Genomic DNA, 25,394 nt, shown 5'->3' on the forward strand with positions numbered 1-25,394 from the left:
TTGTATTGGAACTTGGACCATGAGATAAAGTTAATATACAACGAAAAGCATCAAGTTTCCTTTGAGCATGATATAAAGAAGCATATGTAGTTCAAAGACAATATAAACGAAAATAAAAATAAACTTAAATGTCACGATTCTGCAGGGGAAATCCATTTCTGAATCCATTACTCTTGGTATAAAAAGTAATTGCAATGCCTACGGGAAATTGCAAAGTGCATCCCATCATCGTGTGAAGTGTCAGATGAAATAATGGATTTTCCAAACGAAACTATTATGAGTAGGTACTCACCCAATAAAAATAAGGTTAAGTCTCTCAAGCTATAATTGAATATACCGTTATAACATAAAGAGACTCAATTAAAGAGACGAAATATTTCATACATGAAACTTGAACGAAACCATCTGGACTTTAATCAAAATCAATAATGTTTACCCACTAAATCTAAATGAATTTATCAACAAGCCACATAGAATCTACTGAAAAGAACAAAATATACAGAAAGAGCAAAAAAAAACGTAATTAAAAAAGAAAAAAGAAATGGTTATAGACATGAAGCCCACTTCCCCCACATTATAGATCGGAATGCGGGGGCACCGGGCGACCTCGGTCATGAATGCACGATTCTAGCTTTAGGATATGAGGAAAATGATTATCTGCATAATATTAGGAATATCGCAGTAATTCATCTTATTTAGTTGAGATATTGATTAGTATTTTCTTGTGTATAAATCACGTTTGTTCAGGAATTCAGTGTGTATATTTTATAGACATTCAAAGTGCTTTGACATTTGCTTATATTCTGCATACATAGAGTCGTGAATCATTTTCTAATAGTTAGTTTTGTTTGTTATAACAGGACAATTAAGTTGTTGAGTATATATTGAACTTGAATAAATGTTATTCAGTAATCAGTGCCCCGCGGTTTTACCCGCATTGCTTCGCTCTTATTGGTCTTAGCGTGATGACATATAGGCCTTCACCGAAAGAATTTTTCAAATCGGACCAGTAGTTCCTGAGATTAGCGCGTTCAAACAAACAAACTCTTCAGAAAATAAAATCATAAAAAAGGAGTAAAGTTTAGTTGTTACAAACAAAATAAAGACAGATATACTTTATGAAGCACAAACAAGCACACAAATATCACACGAATCATCTGTCATGTAAGGGCGTAAAGATACAAAATCAACGTAAAAAACCTATTTTACAAGCGTGATGCCCTTGCGAGAAGCCAGAGACAAAAAGGTGTGTTTTTCGCAGAGTCTCGGTATTTAATGCCATAGGTTGTTTTGATGGATAGGTTTTAGAAGTTTGACTGAATCAAGCATTATGTGATTACATAGTATGTGATTATTTTAATTGCCTCGTTATTAATGTATTCGAAGTATCATAGTACATATATATATCAGTATATAAGTTTGAGATTTTTATTAAGATAAAATCTATCCGGTCTCCTCCAAATTAGGAATTTTTCCCAATTCTGATTTCCTATGCGACGAATATTTTACAATCTACCTAATAACAAAAACTGAAATGCCCATCCCAGCGCCAAATGCATTTGTTAGTGCCAAAGAGCAAGCAATAACACGGAAACATGGCGACTATAAACAGGCCCATCCCTTAGCGAATTAATGCATCGTACAAACCAGTCAGCAAAGTTTAAGGTTAGTCAGGAAAAGGGGAAAGTTGTTCGGTCGTTGCCCGCCGCACCTGTGGGCTTCCAGACTTGCCATTTCATCACACCGGTTCGTAAATTACCGCACGGGCAAATGTTTTTGCACTTTTTCTGAATCAGCGCCATCTAGTTTCACTTTCAAACTTTCTTTCTTTCTTTTGCCAAACGATTTAGTCAATTCCTACACCCGCTTATATATAACCGCGTTAACCAGGCATTGCATTCTATTAGGCAGAGTGGTGTCGCAAAGGCCAAGAAAATTATTAAAAAATGGCTACTCTCTTTGTCTTTTCAACAAACGGAAAATTTGATTAGGTCTTTAATCTAACGCTCTTACTCACAAGTTTTACCCCCAAGCATTTCTTATTCAGCACACATATAAAAAGTAACTATTTATTTATATTTTTTATTTTGATATTTATTCATTTTTTTTTGTTCATTTAAGTTTCATCTAATAGTATAAATCATAAAGAATAATATATCAATTGCAATTTATTCCTAAAACATTAATAAATCGACATTTCATTTACATCCATGTCTAGTTTTGTTTGTTTCTTTAAGTATATTTTGTATTGATGCTCACAATACAGGCCACGAGTCTAGTGTGGGCATCTTGGTTCAAATGATGTATAGAGTATACTACATATTTACTGTGCTAACAGCTTTATTGTAATAAGTTCAACGAGATTGTATGCTTGATTTTTGAATAAATATTTTTTACTTTTTTTACTTTTACTTTCATGTAACTGCTTTATTATGAACGAGAATTCTTGTATAATTTATGGTCGTATTGTTTGCACCTTGGTTTGCACAGTTGATGGAGATGTACTGCTAGTCACTGAGTTTTTCTATCTTAAGTATTGAATTCTTTCGCTACTGATTATAAATGCAAAGTTTAAGTACCTATGATAAAAAAGTGACACATCCCTGGTTTAAAGTTAAACTGTGTTTAAATTGTTTTGTGGTAAGACTAATTGTTTTAAAAGGAGGATATTGAGCGGTTAAGAGGTTTTCTTGCATCTACTTGGATGAAACTTTTCAACAAAATAACATCGTAAACAGTATGGACGTAATGAATATTTTATAAGTTTACAAATTAATCATTTAATTATACACGATGAGAATAAATAGAGAACCGGTAAAAGTAAAATCATGACATAGGAAATAATTATTGAGCACTAATAAATATTCACATTATGTGGGAAACGCATAAATCATATATGTTATTTGCATGTTAATATAGATATTAATTAACGTCATATTAGTTTGTCAGCTTGATCGAAAAAAACATATAAAGTATGAAATCTCACAATCTCTACTAGAAGAGGAAAATTCATTTAGTAGATAGTAAATTATAGTGTTCTCCAGATTTTTAACTACAGATTATACATAGACTAACCGATCGAATATATGTATATGTTCGATAATCATAAGTTAGTTTCAGGAAGGATCCAATGAAAAAAAAAACATCGACTGAAGATTTTATAATACAATCTAATTTTCAAAAATCAGTTTAATTCTTTGATTTTTTGCGATCTTGCTTATCACATGTCCACTATCAAGGTGAAAACTTACACCGCCAAACCGAGAAACCTGAAAATAGCCATAAATGGTTACTATAGAAACAATAAATCAATATTGATCTCTGCCATGCTTTCTAACTTGTTTTGTGGGAAGTGCATTTACGATAGCCATGTATGCTTGGAATGTATTTTTTTTAACAATTAAAAGCAGCTTTTATCAAAAGCTATATTATCTGTCATTGGACACTATAATAATACGTTGTAAGTTCGAAAGAAAGTTGGAATTAATGTTAGATAGATAGGTACCTACGTCTTAATCGCAACTCTTTCGCCATTCAAATTGATAATATTTAGTTCTTGGTTTATTTATAGTGTACTAGCGACCTGCCCCGGCTTCGCACGGGTGCAATGCTGATACTAAATACACTACAGAAAAATTGTGAACGTTGTATAGGTATAAAAATATAGCGGCCCGCTCCGGCATCGCACGGGTATAAAATACATAGCCGGGCGGCCGCAAACGCTACGTCCCGCAATTTTTAAATCTGTAATATCTTCGAAAATATTCACTTAAATCATACGGTGTAAAGGGCCATATAGATCTATATTAAATGAACAATGTATCCATGGTATTTAATTGGTTAAGGATTAATGCTGTATTGGTTAAAATCGCTTCTAAAATTAGCCATTATTTGTCGTAAAAAGTAAATGCCAAAAAACAGTTATTGTGGGTTATCCATAAGAGATAGACATATACCATCGCGGACTTTTCTGTAGACCTTTTCAATGTGTATAATACTTAGTACATTATTTTGATAAAACTCGTAGGGTTCAGCCTGCGTTTGCAATGTAAGCGGAATAAATGTAATTTTTTACGACATCACATTAGAAACCTCAAAAATAACAGTACTTCTCCACTACTTAATGGATCTTATTATACATATAAACCTTCCTCTTGAATCACTCTATCTATTAAAAAAAACCGCATCAAAATCCGTTGCGTAGTTTCAAAGATTTAAGCGTACAAAGGGACATAGGGACATAGGGACATAGGGACAGGGAAAGCGACTTTGTTTTATACTATGTAGTGATTATAGTGTATTATTTATAACGTATTAATGATATCTACCTTTGGTAAACAATCTTGATGTCAAAGTGATTGTTTCTTTAGTTATCACACAAAGAATCGCAAATACAGTCACCAAAATTCGTATCGTCCGAATGTAGATACCATATTGAATACATAATGATTTATGTTTGTCTTAATCATTATCAGGACAAGGTTTCTATAGAAGAAAATAAAATAATATGAAACTGAAAATAATCGTTTGTTTTTACAAACGAACATAAAAAGAATTTGAATAATGTGATAAGATAATGGAAACAAAATCGTTATGACGAACGATAGTCGATAAGTATTTGTGCAAAAACATTATAGCCAAATGCATTTTCTTGTATTATTTGTATTACATTATCTTATATTTAACTTTACGAGGAGGTATTTTATATCAAATTAAGTATACAAATTATGTACCTAGTTACAAGCCGCTTCAAATTCAAATTCAAATAATAAGTATTTATTTGCAAGAATGTAGTTACAAATTACATATGTTTTGATTACAATTCTTCAGGAACGAGAGAAAAAGATAATAAAAAACCGGCCAAGTGCGAGTCGGGCTCGCGCACAAAGGGTTCCGTAGCAGCAAATATAATAAATTACAGTTAAATCAACCTATCTCAAAAACTATAAGAGATACTTTGATCAAACCAAAAATCGTTGAAAGAGTTAATTAGCATGCATCACCTCTATTTTTTTTAGAATTTTATACCCCGTAGTTATAAAAATAGAGGGGGGGGGACATACTTTTTACGACTTTGAGAGCTGATATCTCAAAAACCGTTCACTTTAAGAAAAATGTTTTTTAGAAAACTTTATATCATTTTAAAAGACCTTTCCATTGATACCCCACACGGGTATGTACATCGAAAAAAAAAATTTCATCCCTCAGTTACATGTATGGGGGGCCCCACCCCCAATTCTTTTTTTTACTATTTAGTGTCATATTTTTGTAGCGGTTCATACAACACATATTCCCATCAAATTTCATCACTGTAGTACTTATAGTTTCCGAGTAAATCGGCTGTGACAGACGGACAGACGGACAGACGGACAGACGGACATGACGAAACTATAAGGGTTCCGTTTTTGCCATTTTGGCTACGGAACCCTAAAAATTGTTATTCTCTAGCCTATGTTATTGGGAAAAGGAAAATTACGCGCTCGCTGAGTGATTTAACTCATATTTGTATAGTAAGGAAAATTAAACTTAATGTGCATAATTTTGTTATTGTATATAACAAAGGTATATAGCTTATTCACAATAACATAATTATGTACTTATTTGTTACCGTAAAACAACAGATCATGAATACAACACGCTATTTTCTTGCAACAAGTTACAATTATAAGTCCACGAAAGCTGAAAGGGCACTTTCTAAAATTGCACTGTACAGAAACAAGGAGTATGAACCTCGACTTGAAATCGCTTTATGCCTGTACTATGAAGTCCTAAAGTTTCATATTTCATTGTAAGAACATATTGAATTAAAGAATAGATTCAATGAGAAATTAAATTAACTAATGTGGTGAATGGTATATAACCTTAACATAACCAAAAAGAAGCTCTCCTTTGCTTTTTGGTTGTCTGGAAGAAATCGCTCATGAGCGATAAGACCGCCTACTGTACCTTAACCTCTTGTGCTGTTTTTTATTGTCTTTCTGTCAACTTCATCTGTGTGTACAATAAAGTATTTTTATTATTATTTTTCTCTTCTTTTCTTTTATTTCTCTTGGTTTGTTTGCTAGGGGCGCGGGCTATTTAGCCAAGAGACCCTAGGTAACTTACGGTTTGATTTAAATATCGGTTACAGTAGTTTCGCTGTCACTAAGAAATTTTCGCACAATACGACGGGTATTTAATATAGCTGCCTTTTGCATAGTAATGTATGTATTTTTTGGTAGATCTAGAAGTTTCAGGCTACGATGTAAATTAGTTGGGATAACTCCAGTACATGACAGAACTATTGGAATAATGTAAACAGTCCTAAGGTTCCAAATTCGGAGGATTTCTTCTTTTAGTTCGGTGTATTTGTGGAGCTTTTCGCTAATTGATTTTTGTATGTTGTGTGTGTTGGGTACAGTGACGTCAATGAGATAAGCAGTTTTTGTGATTTTATTTACGAGGGTTATATCTGGTCTATTAAAATGAATAGTTTTATCGGTAAGAATAGCGCGGTCGAAATAGATTTTAGATGTTGGGCTATCTAATACGGGTTTTGGTTTATAATTGTAATATGGTATGAGCTTTCCTTTATTGAAATTATATTTTACAGCTAACTTTTGATGAAGATAATGAACTACCTGGTTGTGTCGATGTGTGTAATCATTTTGTGCTAAACTAGAGCATGCTCCCGTAATGTGCTGTATGGTTTCGGGCTGTCTCTGGCATTTGCGGCATCTATCTGTTGGTATATTTTCTTTAAGTATGTATTTTTTGTAGTTTCTGGTATTGATGACTTGGTCTTGTATTGCTATTGCAAAGCCTTCGGTTTCAGGGAACAAGTAGCCTTTTTTCAACCATTCGTTGGACGCTTGTATATCTATGAAGGATTTTTCTAGTTCTTTTAGGTGTCTTCCATGTATTATTATTACTAATTATTATTAAAGAAGGTAACGATAGAATGCTTCATTGTCCATAGGCCATAGCAACAGCTCCCTTCATCCTTTAGAATCGTCTTATCTACCTAAGAATTTATCTTTAGATGGAATGCGTAAAACTCCCTCATATCCTCTATGGAAACAAATTAATATGCTACATTTATGTGAGAATAAAAGATTGACTCTACTAATGCCTAAATCTCACAATCACTAAAAGGTTATCGATATACTTAGCTTTTTCTTCCTTTCTATATAAACCTTAAATCCTTCACGTGGAAAGAAACGCTCCGCTTCCACCTTTTAAAATATCTTTTAATCTCGTAAGCTGGAACCTGAGAACCGCGTTTTCTCTTAATTATACTTGACATTTACACTCGATGTTATGAAAATCTCGTTTCAGACCGCGCCAATAAACAGATCTTATCTTTTGGAGAAAATTCTCGAAGCTCTTTTCATTTACCGTCACGATATCGTGCCGGAAAGTTTTACAGTTTATAAGGGCAATTTAAATAATATGATATTTTTTGTAGAAAATATAGTATAGTAAAACATAGACTGTGACAAACTAGAGTACCTATATAGTTTTAATTTAATATCTATCTATATTTCATCCAATTACATAATTAACTTAACGAGGTAGAAAATTATATCATGAATGGCGCGAAGGATGCGGGTTCGAGTCCCGCCTCGTGATCGAATTTTTTCTATTCTTTATAAATTTATATTTATAAAGCATTTGAATGCCATAAAACCAAAAATATAAATTCAAATTATATCATGCAAAGTTCGCTATTGAAATTTATGTCAAAGTGCGCCTTTGTTGTGTAAAAATCACGGATCCGACATCGTTACGATATCGTGTAATGTAAATACACTGACACATGTCTTTATGGCTATAATTGTCGCGAAGTCCGTGCCATGACATTTATGAAAAGTACAGTGATGTTTGAGTTCATATATAGCACTTTATTCACTCGCATCTCGGATTACAAGTATTCACGGTAAATCGATGTTTTTGTACCGCCATAATCACTACTTTTTATCGTTTTACAACTAAATACGTTGAAGCAGTTATAGGTTTGGGAAAGTCTGCCCATTTTGTATTATATAATCGATGGCCCTTTGAATGTTGAATGGTGAAAATTCGAGAAGATACGTCCAATATTATATTGGTTGGAATTTGAAGGGCTTATGTTAGCAGACATTGCTCCTAGATAAGGCCTTCTATAAAGTATTCAAATTAGTATAACTACAAGCAATATTTTTCGCCCAGATTCATTTATAATAGGTATAATGGTTTCCGAATGCCGGCGGTGTACCGTTCTTGGTAAGAAAAAGACAATATCTATTAAATATAACAAATAACGCTAGATTTAACAGATGTCGGAGCAAAGGTATGCAAATAATATGAAGAGAAAAAATCTATATGTGGTATAAATTGTGCATGCACTTTCTATTATTTTTTCATACAAGATTGTCTTGAACATGCAACGATATTTTATTATGATTGTAATTATAGATAAATAACCTCTTCACCCCTTTGCACACAGCTGAGCAACGTCTATCAGTGTTATTTGAACACGTCTCGGTTAAAGCTATATTTGGCGATGATTCCGACCGAAACTTGTCAAGCCGGTTCTTAGATCACAGTTTAGAATTATTCGGAGTTGGTAACGTATTATCTAATCGAAAGATAATGTACATGAATTAGTAATTAGGGAATTGGAAATGAGACTATATAGCTTCCTGCATGTGGTTTTAGTCGCGTGAACTTCAAGTTTATGGTGTGACAGTCATTCTCCATACAAATATATTCCCGAAAACAAATCATGTTTTTGATGTATCTGACAGCTATCTGTCTTATTGATCTTGATATCAAAATTCATCCAATTTTTTTTATGATATGATAAAAAAATCATACCTATGGGCTAGGTGTCTATATTATATAAATATAGCCTATGGTAACTTGGGTACAAATTAATGGTTAGTGTTCCTTGAATAAAAGTAATATATCCTCTTTGTTTAACCAATTGAATTAAGAACAACCCCTTAATTACAATAAAGCATTAGTTGGCCTACAAAACTATTTTTACAGTGCGGAAGTAAATTAAATATTTATAAATTTCCGATACGTATGCAAATACACATATGTTTTTAACATTTAGAAAACACCAATGGAAAAAAAATTTTAACGAAAAACAAACAACATATTAATTCATGTATTGATCTAGTGATATAACTTGAAACATTGAATTTTACAATCAAAATATTTCTAGGTTTTATGTTATTAATCTATACTTACTTAATATTATAAAGCTGAAGAGTATGTTTGTTTGTTTGAAGGCGCTAATTTCAGGAACTACTGGTCCGATTTAAAAAATTCTTTCGGTGTTAGATAGCCCATTTATCGAGGCTATATATCATTACGCTAAGACCAACAGGAGTGGAGCCATGCGGCTGAAACCGCGAAGCGCAGCTAGTATAATACATATATTTAGTTAATATTTACCTGAAGTGAACAGCTGTATCTGTAACATGAAGAAACATACAATTATTTATTACACAACACACACTTACACAATTCACACAATTATTATTATTGTTACGTTTTTTTATTGCGCTTTACTTTAATGAATACCTAGATAGGCTTGCTTTGAAGTTTTAATTTGTATCTTTAAGAATATAATTGTTTGTATTATGGAGCTCAAACTCTTAACAATTCTTATTCAAAATGTCACTTCTGTGTTACTAACGAGGAAAACCGGAAACATATTTAAAGGTAGGTACTTTTTTAATCGGTAAGCCTATACTCGTAAGGATTGACTTACAATCAAATTACAACCAAATATTATAGATTCCTGTTGACTTAGTGACAGAACATCCTTCCATCCAAAATACTCAGTACAATTTGGATCGGTATTTTGTTTTTTATTTTAATTAACTTTTCTTTTGAAGTGAAACTTCTCAGGCGCATTCAGACTAAAATATCAAAGTCGCGTTATACCAATGCCGTCACGCCATGGAGTAAGGTGACGATTTTGGTATATTTGAATCTCGCCAAAGAAGTTTCACTTCTGACACGTGTGCTCGGTACCCACGCTATTTTTTAAAATATCATAGTAGGTATAATATCAACCGATTTGAATACCACAAGGAAACAGTCGAACCAAAGAAAGCACGATGTTTTGCCGATGAAGGAAGCCATTGTTCTGTTCCTCTTAGGGCGTTTGTCCACTACAAGGAATTTTACGGTCCGGCATTCCGATTTTTTACGGTCCGGTATGGCACGCAATTAATCTAAATACTAGCTTGTGCACTATACGTAATTTTACTGTCCGATATTTTACTTTTCCCTATTCCGGATGGTTTTTTGAGTTTACGAGTCGCTGTAGGTATAATTGTTTTCGAGTGCCCACTTGCTTGGATTTTACTCTTTTTATTGCATATGCCAATTGAAAGCAAGCTCTTGTTTTACTTTCTTTTAGCTGGCAATGCAAATGAGTTTTGAGAAGTCGGTATTGTTATTTTATATACATTGACCAAGCATTGACCTATAATTATTATCTAAGTAAGTGTTGGTAAGTTAAAGTTCAAGTGGGAATAGATTTAGCTCCTCGTCACCGATTAAAATAAATAAGTGAAACACGCATTTTAAATCTCTTAACGGAACTTTACTTTTTATTATAACGAAGTAATATAATATTTCACCTTCTATATTTTTACTCTTTTCTTGCAAAATGTGAAAACAATCATTTATGATAGCATTATACCGCCATACCTACTTCCTTGAACTGTACCGCACTGATCCGAGTAAAGACGGACAGGTGCACAAGCAATTCATCGGTTTTTTCATGCCACACCGGACCGTAAAAAATCGGAATGCCGGACAGTAAAATTCCTTGTAGTGCACAAGCGCCCTTACAGTCTGTTATTGTGATTGCAAACAAACGATTGCACACCGATTGTGTTCTACTAATTATAATGTTTATTATACTGACTACTAACTGCATATTCCTTTGCTTATAAACTTTAAAGCCATCTTACAAAAAAGAGCGTGTGTGCCGAGCATACGTGGCAGAAGTGAAATTTCTTGGCTTCGAAGATACCAAAATCGTCGTCTTACTCCATGATGTGACGGTATTGCCAAGACAAGACCTTGAAAATTTACTCTCAACGTGCCTAAAGAAGTCTCACTTCAAAAATTGTTGTTTTGATGGTTTTTCTTTATATTAGTAAGAGGACTGGTCACCTTGATCTCTACGCCTATGCATTGTATGTAAATGATAAAGAAACGTTGTATTTATGTATTTCCATAATAACATGTTCTTTGACATTTTCAAGTGAAAGTTTTCTTAAAAACGATCCGTCTATTTCAGAGGTAAGCAGCTAGATACAAATTTTAATCGTTATATCAACAACAAGAATTGTGTGAAAGCAAGTACCTAAGTATACCTACTTACATTGTTTTTAAATATCAATAGATCGTGATGTTTTATTAACATTGCAAAAAATGTAGGTACTAACTCCATCCTGGGCGCTGTTTCATCTATTTTCAAATAAATAACATCGCCTCAAGAACAATTAGTGTCAATAAAACCATAGCATTACCGCATACATGTAGAGCTCGTCACAGTAATAATAATCAAGGTAATCGTGCTTATCGTGTTTTCAATGTTTACTGTACTAATATAGACCAATACAACTACAAAGCGATGGAATGCAGTATAAAAATAATTAAGTAGGTATATTACTATTATTTTACCCGTCTTTAGCTCCATAGAATAGTCATGATTTTTAAAACGAAAGTATGTTTGTCTTTTTTTTCCCGTATATTGGAGCGATTTTATGACATGCTTTTTGTCTCTGGAGAAATTTAGGAATTTTTCATTTCTTGAGAATTACCTTTAAAAACGCGGGCGAAGCCGCGTGCGGAAGTTAACTTATAGTCCATACACAACCATCGCAAGTATGCTAATAAAATATATCCTGCTAAGTGCATCATCCGTCGTAATATTCAAACACTACGTCACAAGGGAAATGCCACATACGTAACAACCTGTACCACAGCCTGTACATTTTTTATGATTCATTCATTTCTCCTGAAGATTCAGATGAATGAGACGCAGCATCTCACAATTTTAAACTGTATTACAAACAATTAAGATTATTTTTCCCATACACGCTTTTTACGTGCGGTCAGTCAAGCGTGAATCACGCCGATTGCTTAAGAATAATTTTTCTAGGTCAAAGTACATGCTAACGAAATCCGCATTCAATGGCATGACTACAAAAATAAAAAAAATAAAATTAAAATGTTGCCTCCATTTTTATTTTAAGCGTATAGTAAGTAGTGGTATCGATTACGATTTCATTATTATTATGGTGATATTGCTGATCAATTGATCATCAATATCATATTTCTAAATGTATTAATAGTAATTATTGATTGATACCTAATAATTAAAATATATAGTTGACAAAAAATTACATTGACACTTTGATTGACAAATGAGCTCTAAATTGGCATGCTACATGTGGTATGTTGGTATGTAGGTAGTCGATGTTATAAAACATGCAAATAATTATAATAAATATATAATATCGTAAAATTATCAGTAGCTGCTAGTCCCAGCACTACAGGGGATAAAGAAACCCACCCTGAGATAAAAGAGGACAAATAAATTGAATATTTAAAGATACCTAAAATTAAATTTGTATCGACCTATCAACCTTTGAGTTCAATTATTTAAGAACTTAGCAAACAAAAAATAAATATTTATTCTTAAGCTATTAATTCAGATTTACATATGATTCATCAAAGCGCAAGTCTTCAAACACAATAAATAGATAAAAAAGAAGAAGCAGAAAATAGATAACGATAAACGATTTAAAAGTAACATGTAATCCTTTCTGAAAAATATGTTACTATTGAAAATCTATTATAATGAATAATCATAGATATGACAGATAGCCCACGTTGAGATCTTATCTACGCACGCGTGTTATCAATCAAAATCGATTTCGTAATCGAATAGAAAGTGAATGTACGAATCGATAAAGACAGAAAAAGGAATAAATTATTAGCTATAAAAAGTATTGCATCTTTAGCTGAGCAGTAATTAATTTTAAGTCAATATTACTAGCTACATTCCGCGGTTTGGTATGCTATTGATAGCGATGTTTTCTAATCTGTTGGAAAGGCTTGTATACTTTTTGTAAGTGCTGCGTTAATTGGTCCAATCCTCTAAATCACCTAGGTCAAGACTCAAATTACTGCTCAAATTAAAACAAAGGTCGCGACCTACAATGTCAACCTTCACTTGAGCTTCAAACTCTGAAAAAGGGGTAAATGCTCAAAATTCTTAGATACTACCAGAATCAGTACCATACTATAAGTGTTAAGATTAATATTGCCATCAATGTCGAGGTATAGAGATATTTACCTATCCGAAAAAAATTCTGGATATCATCATAATTCATAATCATACAACACAAACACATAAAAAACAAACCTTAATTTATTCAGTACCTACTGGAACTTAGCCTGTCTCTAAACTAAGCGGGGAGGACGTACGGTTGCTCGCTTTTACCATTGTGGGTCGCAAATATACGAATGTAACACTATAAAAATCCGACTCAGAGACTGCTGTAGAAATTAAACGAATTATGCCCCTAGACATAATTCATACATAACTTCTATAACAGATTACGAGCAAGAAGCATTGCGCTGAATATGACGAAATTATTCACTGATAAGTGGAGCAAACGCGTGCCACACCTTGAAAGATAACTCTCGCTTGATCAATTACTTTGTGCACTAAATATAAAAAAGTTTGGAAAATCCAAAAGTGCACGACTCATAATGCTCATTTAATTATGAAATATAAAAAAAAAACTTATTGTAGTTTTCGTTTTTTATTAATTGCAATTAAACGACACTGAATTAATTAATCATTCGCATTCAGTGACCTACAATCGTCGATTAGAATATTAAAAAAAAAAATTTAACTCAAATGATGGATTTTTTCACAAGTTATAGTGTTTTCAGGTTTCACACATGACGGACAGGAAAATTTTTTGACCTATTTCGGTGTTTTTTTCCAATTCTATTGAAGTAAATAAATTTTTAAAAAGTATGGGATTAATCTCCATTAAATTATCTCGACAATAGTATGCAAAATATCTTGATTCCGTGAACTAACAAGGCTATAATAATAAGAATAGCTGCAAAAATGAGGCGAAAAAAATTTTTCGATCGTAAAGCACTCTCTGATGCTTCGCATCATGAGTCGTGCAAAAGTCAAAGGTATAATTTATGTCTACAGAAGTAACGATGGCTATAACGTTTCTTAAATTGATGGTTATTATGGCTTAATATGGATACAACGGCATAACTTTTTGTTATTCTCATATCAGAATGGATAATATTATCTAATTCTTTACGATATCTAATACATAACTCTAGTTTTTTTAGATATGTGATTAAACTAAGCTAATGTTACTGATCCTGCGATGTCTATTTGTGATTGCGCTATTGTGTGATTTAGAAGAAAGTCACTATATTGCAAAATAGTTCTTGCTTACAATAACGTATTAGAAATATATTTTACATCCCAGAATAAAGCCAAACCCTTGCCTTCATAGTTCATACAAAATGGGCAAAAATTAACACACCATCTGGGTACATAGCCCTTATGATTTTGCGTAAATTCATCTGAATAGAAGCAAGTTCATCCACCCGCTTGTCCGTAGCATCGTGACTGGCATGGCGATGACTTGCATCTGCTATTCATTTGCTTACATTCTTCGTCGTGTAGACATTTTAAGTTCTGTTATGTTTATAGATTAGCCTCGAGAGATATATCAGTGGTGTGTACCACATTTATTTTCTGCAACTACTTTTACATTTACTATGTTATTGCGAAATTTTAAGACGTTGTTACTCGCTCTTATATGTTATACAATCGTGCAAAAACTAGTGAGCAAATTTCTTGTCCTAAATGAATGGTTTTATTTTGACATCAAGTCAGTCGTTTGAAGACATCTAGAGTGAGCTGCTTTCGTTTTACAGAGATGAATATGAAAATTGATGTGTGAAATCTGCTCAAACATAATGTATTTAACAACAGAAGAAACGTATGAAGCAAAGGACATAATCTCTAGGTAACACGATGCAGTATAACGTCATAAAAAGCTTATAAATCAACACATGTACAGAACCGCAGAGGACAGAGCCTTCGCACAAATATCTGAAGAATTCTAATGATATTGCACGCCTCATAAGCGAAGCGTTGAGGTGGGTACTAACTACTACTGTCACTTCGCGCAAAATATCTGATTTTTCAAACTTAAAATGTCTTTATGTACGTGGGCCACACTGAAAGTTTTGCGTAACTCATAAATAAAACAATTTATTTGAGTAATATTACATTTACTACTTTTTAAAGTATTCTCCGTTACATTTAAAACACTTTTTCATACGTTCAAACAATTTCTGGAGACATGAGGACCATTGGTCCGAGGGTATGTTTTCTGCGTGCTGTTTGTAAGCAATCACGGCCTCTTCTGGCCACGTAAATGTCGAACCACTCATTGAATCTTACATTTTTGGGAAACCGAAGAAATAGTACGATGCTAGGTCAGGACTGCGTGTGGCATGGGTCACGTGCTCTATGTTTTCATTAGCCAAAAATGACTTTGTTTTGGTCGCGGTGTGCGCCGGAGCACTGTCATGGTGCAACAGGATGCAACCTCTAGGTCGCTTTTCCCTCATTTTTTCTAAGACATTGGACAAACAAATAGTGGTGTACGACTCAGCATTAACAGTATATTGTAGCTCAAGTGGTATAGTGCAGACAGAACCCATCTTGGAGAAAAAAAACGCAATCATTTGTTTGTCGACCCTTCTCACCTGCCTTAATTTTGTTGGTTTCCTGTCACTTTCAACCACCCCCAAAGAATATTGGTGATTTATTTCTGGAATATAACAATATATTCATGTGTCATATCCTGTTACGATATTATCCACAGCATTATAATGTCCGTGATTGTACTTTAATAGCATTTCTTTACACCAATCTACTCGATGTCGTTTTTATTCTGGAGTGAGTTTGTGAGCAATCCACTGGCAATCAAGCTTCCTAATTTTGAAATGTTCATGTAAAATTTTCTAAATTTGGCTCATACCAATCCCCAAATGTCCCCGAATCTCCTAATAAGTGATATGGCAAATTTCTTAAATTAGTCGTCTGACGGTAGCCATATTTTCCTCCGTGATCGCAGTTCAGGGTTGACCTTCACGAATGTCATCATGGAGAGAAACATGGCCGCGATGAAATTCAGCATATCAATGCCTTACAGTCCTCAACTAAGGTGCTTCCCTCCAGAAAGTATTTTAAAGGCGAGCAGTGCAAGCTTTCGGAGAAAGCGAACTTTTAAAATCGTAAAAAATCACCGCCCTAAAATTCTTTCGTGCTAGTTCCATTTTTGCTACGGATAACGAACTTCAACTTGAGATAAAAAACAATTGACAAGTTCTTCCCGCCCAATTTTTTTTTCTACAGCTAATGAGACTTCATATGTTAAAAAAATATAACATTCAAAATTCAAACATTTATGGGTGGCCCGCAACGCAAAACTTTTAGTGTGCACTAGGTATCATACATTGCACTTGTAAGATAATACATACACACACATATTAAGAAAAAACACTATTTTTAACGTTCATGATATTTTTGATGTCATTTTTGTTATTTAAACTAGTTAAAAAACAATTTAAAAAAGTTCTGTCTTGGACGTCCGTGTGTCTGTATGTGCGGATCCTTTTTCTTGTTAACACGATAGCGACCGAAATACTTTACTAATCGAGTCTTTTTTTTTCTCTTACGCTTGAGTATGCTCAGGAATAGAACCCTTTCATTTTTCGGGGTCTGATTCGATGTGGTTTAATTGTTATTAAATAAACAAAAATAATAATTAATAAATATTTATTAAAAAAAAATTATGAGGCGTGCACTTTTGGATTTTCCAAATTATTTCTTTATCTACGGGTACGGTTTCTTTATACAGTACCTTCTTTGAAAATAATGTAACCTACATGCACATGCTAATATAGGATATATTTGGCATTGTATTATGGGTATTAATATCTGTTATTTGTTTTACTCTTGCATGTCATTATAGTATAATAATTATTGCTCATATTTTAATAACATGTTTCACTGTATTCAGAATTACCACCAACGAAGGTTTTGAATAATTTACCATAATTGATGATTATAAATGTTTACATTGGGTAAAAATGACTTTGTCTATAGCGGTAGCGGTTCTAAATTATCTGTGATCGAATATTATGGATGCACGTGTTCAAGAAAATATATTATTAAAATTGAAATTAGAAAGTTACTTAATTATTTAACATTCGAAATACCTAGACTTTGCACATAAGCTTTTTTTTTGATTTGACATACCTTGTTAACTAAAATTTGTTAAGCTATACGTATACAGAGGCAAATGCTGGATATATGTACATACGAAAAAATTGGTCTTCCTTTGACTGTTTTGTTACTTCTCCGATCAATGTAAAAAATATAAATTTAATTTAAAAAGCATAATCGCGTGTAGCTTATTGGATACGTCTGACTAGAATCGTAACAAAGTCGTGTCTGTGAGCCGGAAAACAGATTAAAAATATTGAACTGGGTTAGTCTAGATAATAAACTTCCGTGCCTGTTCTAGTTTAAGTATAACATATTAATGTTAATTAGGCGGATCGTCGCAATCATTTATTATTTTAAAATAATTTGATGCAAAATATCGTAATACCAATGCAATAGCTATGTGACCTAATACAATTTTGGACTTTTTATTCCGTTTATATTTTGACATTATAATTAAGTTTGACTGAGATTCATTTTTGCGTTAAATTGAGTAATGCTAATTAGAAAGTTCCACGTAAGGTGTCTTTTAAAAGCAGGGAAGTTGACTCAATTATTCTTTAATTAAAATCAGCTTATGTGACAACTCTTTTATTAGTTTTTCGCAATAGTTTGATGACCATTATCATAATTACTGCTCTTTTAAAAATCATGAGGCTCTTAGAACTAGAACAGATCAAATTTGAAAAACATTTTTAAGATTAGAAAAAGAGAAATTCTTTTGCTCTAATATTCCTACATTATGCCAAACTCTACGACCTATACGTACTCATTGATCTCTGAAGCTGTAAATCTTCGTTCTTACACATCATACGTAGCTCGTATATGATATTATAAAATAAGTATATATTTACAATACACTATGTACTTAGCAGTTATTATCGCGTTGGTCTGACGAAATTTTTGTTTGATAGCAAACAATACATTCACTAGTTTCACCGGACGAGCTTTCCTTAAATTTCATTTCAAGACATAAAATACCTGTTTATGTTTTAACGTTTAATTAGACAAGAGGTAAATAGAAATGAACTAAAACTAACTCATAAAGATACTATATTTATTTTTTAATGAGAAGTTCGTTACAAATGAACACATGTTAGATGATGTCTTTTCGTAAGCAGTTACGAGGTTATAATAGGCATGTAAAATTAAGGCGGGGTAGATTTCATGGATAAGATGAAACCATTTCATAACGAATAAATATTGCTATAACATTTGTTTATGATACAGTATACTGAGCAATGTATCTGCGACACTTGCAAGATTCTAGTCAAATCCTACTTCAGAAACTCAAATATTGGTGTGGTTATATTCTTTTAAATTATTCAAATAAAACCCTTTTTGTACCAGTTAATACAAAGGCCTTTTTTTTATAGTGGACCCGCGGTAGGACCCTGCTGAGTGCAGGGTCCTACCGACTAAACTCCACTGTGTTCCGCCGAGCCGCTTTATTGACGGGGCCGCGGGTATTCGGTAGAACCGCGTCCGCAGACCCGTCAGCTAATACAAAGGCCTACCTAAGTTACTTAAGTGTTACAAAATATCTACATTCTAAAAATCTCTATAAACTGAGACGTCCTCGTTAATTTTGTCTCAACATAGTCCCAAGCTTTGTTTAATTGAAAAGAGGATATCCGTTTATAAAGGAAATGAACAAGGGAAGAATGCAATCATTTACTTCCTAAACTACAAAAGTGCGTATTTAAATTTATATCACTATGATGTAATAGCAATTGCTACTATGGACAATAAGTTTGAACTTAATTTGTTAATTTCGTCTCATAGTTACGTTATGTCCGCTCTCAAACTGAGGTTGTAAAATGTAATATCCCATAATGATATGCACCTTGTAATCATATAATTTAACCACTAGTTAGAAGCCCGGGCTTTGTCTGATTGTAATTAATAGTCATAAATAATCTGTAAATCATTTAAATCTTCTATTTTAAATGGCTTTGTGTACGTGCGTGAATTATTACTGGACAGGAGACGTTTGATATAACGTCTACAGATAAAAATATCCGAAATAAATTAGAAAAGTTTACTTGAAGTGGAATATCAGGTAATTTAGAGACTCTTCTCACTGTATCTCAAATACTATAAAACGTAAAATATACTGATATATCATATGATCCCAATTAAGTCGTATCTAGTGGATATTACATAAAGATTGGATAACGTTATCCGTAGTGAGGTTATAATCCATGTCCCTATTATGTATCTACGCACTACCATATAATATGGTGTTCCGTGTTACACGCATTATATTACGACATACTTTTTTAACACTTTAAAGTGCAGATTTGTTGAGATTCACTTGCCAATGATGATGATATTTCTTAAGTTAAAAATACTAACAGTAATTTAAGTATTTAGGACAAAAAATCTTGATCTGGGTAAAAAGAAAGTACTACAGTACCACAAGTAAAAAAGAACTATTTGTAATTCTTTACCAACGATCCAGTTTGAAGAATCATCATTAGACCATTTTAGAGTGCAGTTACGCAGATTCTCTATTAGAGGTTAGGCCATAATCCATTATGTTTGCCAAATACGAGTTACCTATAAACTTCTATCGGTTCTACCGTAGGGTAGGCACTATGTACTACATTACGGTTACATCAAGACATCTTCCTTGACTGATTAGATGTTGTCCTTCGCAGTGCTGATGTAGAAAACGTAGTAATAAATTGAGATTTAAATATCCTTTGTCAGCTCCTCATATCTCAAACCCTCTAACTTTTTCATTTAGGCTACCTTTACGACTTTAACTTTAATCCAATTGTTTTTTAGGGTTCCGAACCTCGAAAGGAAATATACGGAACCCTTATTTTAAAGTTAAAACATCATGATAAATAGGTTTGTTCGGAGCCCTCGGTGCTCGAGTCCGACTCGCACTTAGCCGGTTTTGTTTCGAGTGATTTGAAGCAATCACATCTATAATTATAACAAGACAAACACATATTTGCGGCTGTAACAAACAGGTAAATGCAAACGCACATTTATATTCCGTACGAGTATTCTTTGATTGAATTCGGTTCGGGTTTTTACTATTGTGTGCAAGTTATCGTCAAACTAACGACCTCTTGGTACTGTAGCGAATGAACAACGACACATTTCATTTGATACATGCTACGGTTATTAAGATTTGTTTTGTGTTCAAATGCAATTATAAACGCATAGAAGAGTATTTGTTCGTAGGAACAATAATAATCTTGATCAATTTATGTTTCCTTAGATTCCTTGTCAAATGGATTTGGCAGAAATTTGATATGCAGATTAATTATATGCCTTTAGATCAGCAGTATAATGGAAAAATCTTCATATGATATGTATCTATGGTTTCCAGTAAAAAAAATTGATTTATCATGCGTCGTACTTTATCCATCTAAACTGTAATAGCATCTCTCTCTCCTTACGCAGTTTCTTAGGACTCGAACACAAACATAAATAATAATGAATAGTTTAAAAAAACTAAAAAACACGCTTTTTATAGAAAACCGAACTAAAAAATAGAAAATTTTATCAAATTAGTGTATTGTCATCGGTCCTCAATAGATCTACAAAGTTTGAACGAAATCTGGCCGTTTAAAGTGGGTCAAAATCGCGCCCAAAGAAGTCGGTTACAAACATACAAACATACAGGTGAAGCTAATATAAAGCGTGTAAAAAAAACGATAATAAAACATAAATAAGGATTAACACAACATCTTCTGCTCTTGCTGAAGTTAGTATATTAAAGAAAATTGCCACAAAACATTTTTCACGATGAATTCACCCATTCATTTGTGGACAAAGGCTTGAAACTTTCAGCTGTGTAAATTCATGCTACCCACGTATCTATGCATTGTTTGTGGAGTACATATTTGTGTTCGTGTGTCATGAATACATGTCCTAATAAGAGAACTAATTATATAGATTAACTTTATAAAATGGTCTGTATTTAGAGTGTCGGAGGAAATTGACTCTCCTTAAAAGTAAAACTATTATCCCACCAAAAACATTTTCATGTAAAATGTTGCCAAGACGAGCCCATATGACTCGCACTGTCAAAAAGTTATCAGATCTCATGTAGAGCCAAGCTTCTAACACTACACGCCCTAACTCTACAAGGCCTAACTTCACAAACTCTACACCTTAGTCAAAATATGTGGCTTGGCCATTTCGCTACATTCACATCGGCGCGGCGTAAGGTGAAAATTTTTGAACAATAGTTCTTGTAGTAACGAACGGCCAAGCCACATATTTTGACTAAGGTGTAGAGTTTGTGAAGTTAGGCCTTGTAGAGTTAGGGCGTGTAGTGTTAGAAGCTTGGCTCTACATGAGATCTGATAACTTTTTGACAGTGCGAGTCATATGGGCTCGTCTTGGCAACATTTTACATGAAAATGTTTTTGGTGGGATTTCATTTCTTTTTGTAAGTTGTTTGTAAGTAACAATTTTTTTTTTATTTTTAGCTACTGTGTGGACGTAAGAGGCAGGAGACGTTCGCAACACTTCTATTCATTCATATTTATATGATCTGATCTGAAGTATATGTCGATTAAATTTTTATTTTTTTTTAACAAGGAGTACCTATACGTATATATATCTAGGGGAACCAAGTTTTAGATTATTAGATTAGACCTCTAGCGTCATCAAAATTTAATTTAAAATTACAGGTCTCATACAAACTCCCATCCCCTAGTTTAAGTGGTTGGGGGATGAAAGTTACAAGTTTTATAATTTTTTTGTTGTTTGTGTGCTAATATTAGCTTACATACAAAATTTCAGCTTTCTAGGACATTAGGAAATACCTTAAGAATTTTGATGATCATCAGTGAGTCAGTGACGAAATTAGCGTTTTTTAGATATAAATAAAATCTGAAGTATAAAAGCTAATGTAATTAAAACTTAATATGTTCAATAAGTCCGCTATTGACAATATATCCCGAAAATTTTGTTGATCTAGCATAATCCAAACCCAAGTTATGAGGGTTCAAAAAAACGTCGAAGCGCTTCGAGAAAAGGTAGGTAGTGCCCGTGCGCGTAGTCGCTTGTCTCGTCTTGGCGGGGGCACTACCGTGCCCCCAGATTCTAGGACATATTTTTAAAGAATGGGTGTTTTAAATTTCATCTTTTTAGGATCATCATTTGAGATGATTACGAAATTGTAAGTAATTTTGTCACTAAAGACATTTAATATAAATGATTTTAGATATCAATAGTTTCTTCTTTGAACATTAAAGTGGTTTTTAATTGTTTATTGTTATTATAAAGATAATTAATGCGAAAGAAACATGGACATGTCATGTTTTCCCTAATTAATGATAAAATGAATTGGTAAGGTATTTATTGACTAATTTGCCTACGACTTTCTCAGAATTTTGGAAGTCTTGCATAACTTATGATACAGCATAAATATTGCCTTCATATAATACAAATAAACTGTATAAAATAAAATGATTAACTTCAAAGGCTTTATAAACATGTATCTTCCTAATTAATAATATCACTAATCACAATATTTTTTCTTTTTGAAGGAACAAGTCGAAGGTAAAAAATAATTTGGAAAATCCAAAAGTGCACGCCTCATAATATTTTTTTAATAAATATTTATTAATTATTATTTTTGTTTATTTAATAACAATTAAACCACATCGAATCAGACCCTGAAAAATGAAAGGGTTCTATTCCTGAGCATACTCAAGCGTAAGAGAAAAAAATAAAACCGGCCAAGTGCGAGTCGGGCTCGCGCACAAAGGGTTCCGTAGCAGCAAATATAATAAAATACAGTTAAATCAACCTATCTCAAAAACTATAAGAGATACTTTGATCAAACCAAAAATCGTTGAAAGAGTTAATTAGCATGCATCACCTCTATTTTTTTTAGAATTTTATACCCCGTAGTTATAAAAATAGAGGGGGGGGGACATACTTTTTACGACTTTGAGAGCTGATATCTCAAAAACCGTTCACTTTAAGAAAAATGTTTTTTAGAAAACTTTATATCATTTTAAAAGACCTTTCCATTGATACCCCACACGGGTATGTACATCGAAAAAAAAAATTTCATCCCTCAGTTACATGTATGGGGGGCCCCACCCCCAATTCTTTTTTTTACTATTTAGTGTCATATTTTTGTAGCGGTTCATACAACACATATTCCCATCAAATTTCATCACTGTAGTACTTATAGTTTCCGAGTAAATCGGCTGTGACAGACGGACAGACGGACAGACGGACAGACGGACATGACGAAACTATAAGGGTTCCGTTTTTGCCATTTTGGCTACGGAACCCTAAAAAAGACTCGATTAGTAAAGTATTTCGGTCGCTATCGTGTTAACAAGAAAAAGGATCCGCACATACAGACACACGGACGTCCAAGACAGAACTTTTTTAAACTGTTTTTTAACTAGTTTAAATAACAAAAATGACATCAAAAATATCATGAACGTTAAAAATAGTGTTTTTTCTTAATATGTGTGTGTATGTATTATCATACAAGTGCAATGTATGATACATAAAGACATTTTAAGTTTGAAAAATCAGATGTTTTGCGCGAAGTGACAGTAGTACCCACCTCAACGCTTCGCTTATGAGGCGTGCAATATATATTTAGGTAGATATTTTAAATAATTAATTTTGCAATTATAGCTTTACGGTGTAATAACACTATCTTTCATTACCGATGTGTTACTCATAAGTCAAAGTTTAATAAACAACAATATTAATTACATTTTATTGCCTACTTCGTTAATATAATGTGACGTGGTTTTTAAACATATCAAAGTAGGTAAATACTAAATACCTAGGTTCATATTTTTCAATCATTACATCATAAAAATATGCTCGGAAAGTAATTTTATGTTTTCAGTCTTTAGTTTTTCTATTTGCTCATTACGGTTTGTGTTACAACTAGGTTTTAAATTACAACATGACAATGTTAAAATACATTGTCGTTTTTACGAATTTTAATAGGCTTTGTTTTGCTTTTTCAAGCAATTAAGCATGCTCACATGTTTAGATTCTTTGTTGATACGTTATGACTTATGAGCAAACCCTTATCAGATAAGTCATAAAAATATTTACTTCACAATAATACATATTGTCCACGACACTCATTAAACGTAAAAACAACTCGAACAGGACAAATAATTATAAACGCTTTTACGTAATCTATTGCCTCATTCCATACCATTGGCATTGAATTCACGTAAAACAGAAAAAATCTAAATGCCATACACTTGACGCAGTACACCTTATACATACCTTTAGAATAGTAGAAAAAGTGAGAAATCCAACCACACACACACTATCTATCTCTTTATCAGTAAATTATAAAGGGAAGATAGTCACGCACTTATTTGTCAACGAGGCACTGAAAACGTCGCGGCGCGCGTGTGCGCGTGCGCAGGCTTCGGTCACTACTGCAGACTGTGGGCGTTCATCGCAGCCTCTGTTTCTATACGTGACTTGTTTGGCTAGCAAAGCTAAGGATCTGGTATCCTGATTCCAGGACATTTTTGATTTTTAGGATGTAAAATTTGAGACAAGTATTCGATAAGTAAAGGTAATAATTTCAAGCAATAAACATAAATAATTTAATTTTAAATAATTGTTTGATAATTAAAATAACAAAGTAGGATTGTTTATTGATAAAAAAGGCTTCAAAGAATGTGAAAATAAATCAACATGTATTTTTTATGTCGTTCAAATTTAAGCTTAAACGCTTGAACCAAATGAAGTAGAAAGTCAAGATCATGTTCACGGTTACTTTTGTGGTAAGTCAGACATGTTATATTTAAACGGAAAGAATTAGATATCATTTACCGCTAATTACCAAAACAACACATTCACGATTAAATTTTATGTGGTAGGTACAAAATATATTTTTTTTTTATTTAGTACTGTAACTGTAATAACATTAACTCAAACATTTATTTATTAAAATATACTTACTTCAGAAGTGCTTTTGAATCGTCAAAACATATAATATTTACCATCGGTTCGGAAAGCAGTTTCTACAAAGAGCCGGTAAGAAACTCAGTAGATAAAC

General features: G+C 32.9%; 1 protein-coding gene across 6 annotated transcripts in view; it reads right to left on the bottom strand.

Moving 5' to 3' along the window:
- The window catches only part of Exn (Ephexin), a 96,230-nt gene extending 71,468 nt beyond the window's left edge, over nt 1-24,762 (bottom strand). For 5 of the 6 annotated variants that reach the window (XM_090105624.1, XM_090105628.1, XM_090105626.1 and 2 more), the window contains exons 1-2: nt 24,608-24,762; nt 9,427-9,445 (exon numbers count right to left, since the gene is read on the bottom strand). The gene's annotated coding sequence lies outside the window, so the exon portion shown is untranslated. The remainder of the gene's footprint in view (nt 1-9,426; nt 9,446-24,607) is intronic. The other variant, XM_090105623.1, reaches the window with a different exon arrangement.
- Between the last annotated feature and the right edge of the window lie 632 nt (nt 24,763-25,394).

Source organism: Colias eurytheme, chromosome 9 (assembly GCF_061535395.1).
Source record: "Colias eurytheme isolate Ceu_HAF_F1 chromosome 9, ilColEury1 Martin Lab GWU primary, whole genome shotgun sequence".
NCBI lineage: Eukaryota > Metazoa > Arthropoda > Insecta > Lepidoptera > Pieridae > Colias > Colias eurytheme.